General features: G+C 58.6%; 1 protein-coding gene across 3 annotated transcripts in view; it reads left to right on the top strand.

Moving 5' to 3' along the window:
• Positions 1 to 1,470: 1,470 nt before the first annotated feature.
• Positions 1,471 to 7,017, top strand: part of BIK (BCL2 interacting killer) — a 26,918-nt gene continuing 21,371 nt past the window's right edge. For all 3 annotated transcript variants that reach the window (XM_082738949.1, XM_082738948.1, XM_082738947.1), the window contains exon 1: positions 1,471 to 1,539. The gene's annotated coding sequence lies outside the window, so the exon portion shown is untranslated. The remainder of the gene's footprint in view (positions 1,540 to 7,017) is intronic.

Here is a 7,017-nt window from a genome sequence, read left to right as displayed (position 1 = left end):
TGCCCCCACCTGCCGATTGTTCTCCCTTTCCCTAACCCGCCCCAGGCAGGGTCCCACCCTACCAGAACCTTTCTGATTCTCCTTACCCCCTAGGGGCTCTGCACACCTCCCCCCCCCCCCCATTTCTCCAGGCCCAGGAGCTTCAAGGCAGCGCTGGCTTGGAAGGCCAGGGAATGGGGGTGCGGTGGGCGGTAGAGTTGGTAGGGTGGGGTGGGGAGGGTGTGGGATGCTGCTGATGCTGTTTCTACCAAAGCATCACCCAGTATTCACATCTGTGAAATAGGCTCAAAAATACCTGATTCCAGGGCCGCCCCGGAGGCTCTGTGGGTCAGCGTCTGCCTTCCGCTCAGGTCGTGATCCCAGCCAGGGTCCTGGGATCGAGCCCCACAAGAGTACCTCTGCTCAGCCGGGAGTCAGCTTCTCCCTCTGCCTCTGCAACCCCCCCCTGACTGTGCTCTCTCTCCGTCAAATAAATAAAATCTTAAACAAACAAATCCTAATTCCAGGTGGGGGTCAGGGCCAGGGCGGGGTGGGGGGGTGGGCAGAAGAAAATGGGGAGGTGTTTTGTTTTGTTTTGTTTAAATAATCTTTACTCCCAGAGTGGAACTCAGAACTGTGATGGGAGTTTTAGGAGTCACCCGCTTTGACGATGGAGCCAGCAGGGAGCCCCAGGAATGAGTTGTTTTGTTTCTTGGATTTTTTTTTTTTAAGATTTTATTTATGTATTTGACAGAGCAGAAGCAGGACAAGCAGCAGGCAGAGGGAGAGAGAGGGAGAAGCAGTCCCAGCTTCCCGTTCAGCCGGGAGCCCAAAGTGGGGCTGGATCCCAGGACCTTGGAATGAGGACCCCAGCCGAAGGCAGACGCTTAACGAACTGAGCCACCCAGGTGCCCCAATGGAGAGTTTTTAATGGGTATAGAGTCTGTTTTACAAGATGGAATTGTGGGTGGTGGTGAGCACTGCACGCTGTGTATTCAATGCCACTGAACAGTACACTTTAAAACGCTTAATACGGTAAATTGTGTTGTGCGTATTTTACCACAATAAAGAAAATCGAGAGAAACAGAACAAAACCTAACTCCCCAAATGGCTGGCGCAGAAAAAGCATCACTCTTCCAGAGGGGGATTCCCGCTGCCGTTCGGTCTCTCCCACGCTCAGTTTTCTTATCGGTAAAAGGGGCTTGGAAAAAAGCACCGAGCTCTCAGCGCCCCTTGGAGGGCGCAGGGGACAATCCGTGTCAAGACCCTGGATCATACACCCGGATTCGGCCCGCGGGTGCGTCCACTAGGCGCGGGCCTTGTGCACCGCGGAGCGCAGACGGCTGGCACTGCACTTGCCACCGAAGAGCCGGGCCCGGATCCCGAGCCGCGGGGCGGGAGCGGGAACCGCAGTGGCTGCCCCGGGGGCGGGGCGGGCCGGGGGCGGGGCGGGCCCGGGGCCGGCGGTTTATAAGCTCGCGCGCCTGCTGCCGGCGCAGACAGTACGCCTCCCGGCCCGAGCCCTCCGGCCGACGCGCCCGCCGCCACCTCCAACGCGAGGTGAGTCCGAGCCCCTGCCGCGACCCTCACCCCGCTGCCCTGCGCCCCTGCACCCCTGCGCCCGGCCCGCTTCCGGCAGGTGGGCGCTCAGGGTGCTGCCCTGGTTGCCGAGCGGCTGGAAGCTTGGGGACCAGTGCCCAGGATTTTCCGCCCGGGGCACCTGTTGGGTGTGTCCCTTTCGGGCGACCTTTCGGGACCCCGGCTCCGAAACGCCCGTCTCCCCGGCAAGGTCTGCAGACCCCCGCCGGGGATGGCAGCAGCCGCGGCCCCCGCGGGCCTCAGTCTCGGCGACCGCGCAATGGGGCGGCCCCCGGATGCCGCGTCGCTCCGCACGGCCCCTCGGCGCGGCCTCCCCGGGTCCCACTCCCACGCCTTCGGGAGGGCTGCAGCGGGGAGGCCGTGCGGGCAGAGCCGGGGCAAGGGAGCGCCAGCCACGGGTCGCGGCCGCTCAGCCGGGTGTCCCCCGAGGCCGGGAAGATGGCGTCGGGCGCTGGTCCCCGCGGGGACCCTGGGGGCCCCGAGTCGCCGCGCACCTGCGGAGGGCCGGGGAGCGCCTTTGTCCGGAACAGGAACTGCGCGCGGAGCGGGGCGCGGCCGCCGCCCCGCACCTGCCCTCGCCCGGCACAGGTGCGCCCCGCGGGCACGTCCGGCCTCGCTTTGCAAACCCGAGCGGCCCGCGCGCGCTCGGCGCTGCAGTGGCCGCGGGCGTTCCGTGCGGTGACCGGGCGGGGTCCAGCCGCCAGCCCCGCGCGCGCCCGAAGCGGCCCGGGGGAGCTCCGGGCTCCGCACGCTCTCGCTTTTTGGCCTGGGCGCGAAACCGCTTTGTAAACCGTTAATCGTTACTGTAAGGTTCGCCCGCCTGAGCCGCTCCGGGGGGCGGGACGCTGTTGTTGCCGCTGCCGCTGCCACATTTCCCCCCGAGCACCCGCGCTGGCCCGGCCCTCGGCCGGCTGTTCTCCCTGAAGCTTCGCTCGGGCTCCCCGGGAAGGGCGCGTTATCGGCGTTGTCCTTCCCGCGGGAGGAGGAGGGCGGGCCGCCCGTTGAGCTCTGTGCTGCTCCGAAGCCGGAGGCCTCATTTCGCAGGTGGAGAAACTGAGACTTTGTTCCAGGCGGCAGCAAAGGCAGGCAGAGCCGTTTTTCTGGGAGCCCCAACAAAACCCTCCACGCAGCCACCTCCCAGCTGTGTTGTCTTCGACGGGCTACTCCACCTCTGAGCCTCAGTTTGTCCCTTCTGCAGAATGGGTCCGTGTGGTTTCCCACCCAAGTGTTGGTGCCTGATCGTGTTTGAGAGCGAACACTTTAACCTTTAACCGTATTTCTGATTACCTTGGGCATGCCTTTGGGGTAAATAATCCGAGTGGCACATTTTAGGTGGTTATGGTTATGTATGGCTTTACACTTAGTTCCCTAAGCAGTCTGAGGCTGCAGCCGGCTGGGCCTTCACACCTGGCTGTTGGTGCTGCTCGTGTCCACAGCTCCGGCTGTCCTCCACCCTTCCCTTCCCGCTCCAGGATTTGGGGATTTCCCACACTTCTAAACTCAAGGTCACGGGGCTGTCAATGATGGCTTTAGCTGTGGTTCCTTCAGCTTTCAGCTTTACCAGTGTTAACGTTGTATATGTTTATTTGTGCTTGTTTTTGGTTTAAAGTGTCTAGAGCATCTGGTGAGACTGGCTTTCCGTCTGTGCCTCAGAGCCCTCCCGGGAGGTGGGGGGGACCTATTTACCTATTTAATCAACCTTCTAAGATGGCTGCCAGGGTTTTTTTTTTTTTTTTTTTTTTTTTGTGGGAACACTGTCAGCAAGGATATTTCCCCAAGCACCAGGGGTCCTGTGAGGCCCTTTGTGGGATGGAGTTATACACTTAGCAGCGTCCCCCTGGGTGTCCTTTTTCCCTGTCTCCATTTTCGTGCTTGCCTCCTCTGAGAAGTCTTCCCTGACTACCTCATCTAAAGGTGCAGCCCTTCCTCTCTTCCTATTGGTTCCTCTGTGCAAGGACCTTACTGGACTGTTTACGGACGCTAGAGACAGATTGAAATTACCTACTTGTGCAAGTCCCTTAGCGTGATTCTAGCTTGCAGCTCCATGAGAACAGGAGGACCAAGTGTCCCACTCAGTGGAGTATCCCCACCATGGCACGGCCTGGGCACACTGGGAAGAGGCTGGACGGAGGGCCGTATGCAGGTTCTGTCTGAAGTTTTATTAGGGGGTTGGTAGGTATGAAAGCTCTGAGCTGAAGAGAAACCGGAGAGCAACACGAGCCCATTTGTTCTGTTCTGCTGGGCTGACATGCAGAAGCGGGTGCTTGGGGCCCGGCTCCATCCGCTGGTTGAGTTTTGAAGCTGGCCTGGGAGGTTTTTCCCCTCTCCCTGGAAAGCATCCTGTTTTTAGTGAACCTATGAAGTTTGTAGACAATTAATGGCTTCTTGCTTCCCCTGCCTCGAACATAGTGGATCCCACGAGAGTCCGGCTGTTTTTTTCTCTCTGCTCAGAACAATTCCAAGAGGTTTCAAGGAAGTCCCAGGCACGCTCGGGTTTTGTTGTCGGCAGCCACCGGGAAGCCTGCTGTGGGCCCGGAGTGGACACGTGGAGCCGCTCCCTCCCCTCGTCTCTTTGTCCTGCCGGGGCCAGGCTCTGGGCGAAAGACAGAGCGTAAGCAAACAAGGTCATGGCCCCCAGTTCCTCTTTGGCACCTCCCCACTGGGAGGCCAGGGCTGGTGGTCAACGAGCAGGCTGAGGCTGAGGCGGGCCCAGGGATTACAGCTGATTTCCCTAGTGTCAATATTAGGGTGTGACAATACGAAACACCCGCAGGGCCTTGGCGGGCCCTGCATGGTAAACCTGTTTTTCTGGAGGGAGAATACAGCCGATCACCCAGACTGAGAGGGAGTGCCCTCCGGAGCCGGGAGCAGCCCCCGCCCGGGGCTGGGGCTGGGGGAGCATCACTGGGATACAGACATTTAGAACTGAACACTCTTGCCCCTGCCTTCTACTCCCCCCCCCCCCCCCCCCCCCGCGTGTTGGCATTTGTGTGTCTGTGGCTTGGAGCTTAGAAGAAGCTAGATCAAGGTGAGGACAGAAGCTGCCCATTTTCCTGTGTGCAGACGATGACACATCAGGAAAATCCCGGCTCTCACTGAGGTGGTCAGCATAGTATGTGGGTCTCCTGAGCTCCCGGCTCATAGTCCTAATGGTGCATTAGTGAGCGCCTGCTGTGTACCGTATTCCCCCACCTCAGCCTCTGCCTCCTCCTCACAGTGACACTTCCTGCTGGCAGGTGCTCTGAGCCAGGACTTGACTGTCCCTGTAGCTCCCTTGTTCTGTTTTCCACTCTACTGTCTGCCCCTCCCGCCCCGGACTGTCCCGTGCACTAGGTCTCTGCTCTGAGCTGGGGCAGACAGACAGGTAAACATTTAATGAGACTAGAATGGGCCAAGTGCCCAATCCAGGTTTGTTTACTGAAGGTGCTGGGACCATGCAGATGAGGAACAATGAATTCTGGGCGGGGAGGAGGTGGGTTTGGGGCCAGGCCTGTGCCAGCCCCCCTGTAGCAGCCTGGGGGAAGCAGAGGGGCGCCAGTAGAATCAAGTTGAGGGTTCAAAAGGGCCAGGACAAGTCCGGGGGGGGGACTAAGGACTTTGTCCTAGGGAGGAAGTGGGAGCCCCCAGAGCTGCTGACTGGAGGGGGTGTCAGGATTCAGTGAGTCATTGAAACTGCTCTGCACAGGGGTGCCTGGGGGGCTCAGTCAGTGAAGTGTTGCCTTCAGCTCAGGTCGTGACGCTGGGGTCATGGGATGGAGCCCTCGGTCAGGCTCCCTGCTCAGTGGGGAGTCTGCTTCTCCTCCTCCGGCACCCCCTGCTTGTGCTCACTCTGTGAAATAAAATCTTTAAGAAAGAGGCGGGGAGAGACTCAAAATTCTGGAATAAAGGACCCCGAGGGCTGCATCTGTCTCTCTTGGCTCCTCAGAGCTTGGGCCTAGCAGGGCACAAAATTTTACTTTAAATGCTTAAGAACTTTATTGTTTTATTTTATTTTATTTTTTAATGATTTTTTTAAAGATTTTATTTATTTATTTGACCGAGATCACAAGTAGGCAGAGAGGCAGGCAGAGAGAGAGAGGAGGAAGCTGGCTCCCTGCTGAGGTGGGGCTCCATCCCAGGACCCTGGGATCATGACCTGCACCGAAGGCAGAGGCTTAACCTACTAAGCCACCCAGGCGCCCCTAATGATCTTTTTTTAAAAGTAATCTTTGTGCCCAACTTGGGGCTCAAACTCGCAACCCCAGGATCAGGAGTTAGATGCTCTACCGACTGAGCCAGCCAGATGCCCGCAAAACTTCTTCTAAACACATGCTTCTCAAACTTACAAACTGCAGGCCCAAGTAGTATCTTGGCCGCTGTCCTTTCTGCTGGTGGTGGAAAAGCAGACGGGCCCACTTGGGTCCCCTTTCGGGTGTCAACTGGGAACGCCTGGGTTGTCGTCATGTTCCCTCCATCCCTGTTTTCGGTTGTTCATGTCGTTGGAGCTGTGCATGACACCACCACCGACCGGGAGGCTTGTAAACCACAGGCTCTGGATCCTTGAGTGGGGGGCGGGGGACTGGGGATCTGAAGGGAGCTCTCCTGGGCCTCTCACTCAGGAAGATCACTAATCCCATTAGGAGAGCCCGCAAGGTCTAATCCCTCTCAAGTCCCCACCTCCTGATACCGTCATTCTGGGCTTTAAGAATTTGGGAGTGGACACAAACCTCCAGGCCACAGGGAAACTGGCGTAACCCCTGTCACCGAGAATTCCTCTGTTCTGCCTTCTCTGGTTGTGGGGATCTTTACAGATATGAGCAGGAAGGGACCGAAAAAGAAAATCTCCCTAATGTTTGTTTTGCAGACAAGGAATGAGGGGGTTTAGAGGGGCCAGGGAACTTGTCCAGAGCCGAATGGCCACGCTGGACTAGGACGCGGGGGTCCCCCTCTGTAAGTGACGATCAGAAGTGGTGAGCCCTGGACATTTGCATAAGTGGCTCCCGGTGGCGGCTCCTCTCGCTCCTGTTGCTCAGCAGCCAACCAGGACTTCAGCCTGTTGCAGACCCACTTGTGGCCAACCTGTCCCAAATGTGGATTCGGGGAGGACGAGAGGGTGCTGGTTTGCCTCATTTCTACTAACGGACCTGAGTGCACTGAGCCAGGCCTGGCGTGGGGCCCTGGGGACCTGCTGCCGAATCTGGCCAGAGCATCTCCCGCCAAACAGACCCAAACTGGGTGCACGACCCAGATCACGCCTCCCTGGAGCTGAAGGCCCGTTTCATGGGTGTGTGAAAAGGGGCTTCCCTTTCACCTCTGGGCCAGCCTCTCCGCTCCCGTGCCCAGAAGGCCGGATGCTGACGGGAGACGTGACAAACCATCTGGTCCTGGCCAAGCCCCATGTACAGGGCCGCAGTGTGTTCGGTCCTTCACTATCGGATTCAGTGGAAACTATTTGGCATT

Source organism: Mustela nivalis, assembly GCF_964662115.1.
Source record: "Mustela nivalis genome assembly, chromosome: 7".
Lineage (NCBI taxonomy): Eukaryota > Metazoa > Chordata > Mammalia > Carnivora > Mustelidae > Mustela > Mustela nivalis.
The sequence above is the reverse complement of the archived record's forward strand: the minus strand, read 5'-3'. Positions and strand labels throughout refer to the sequence as shown.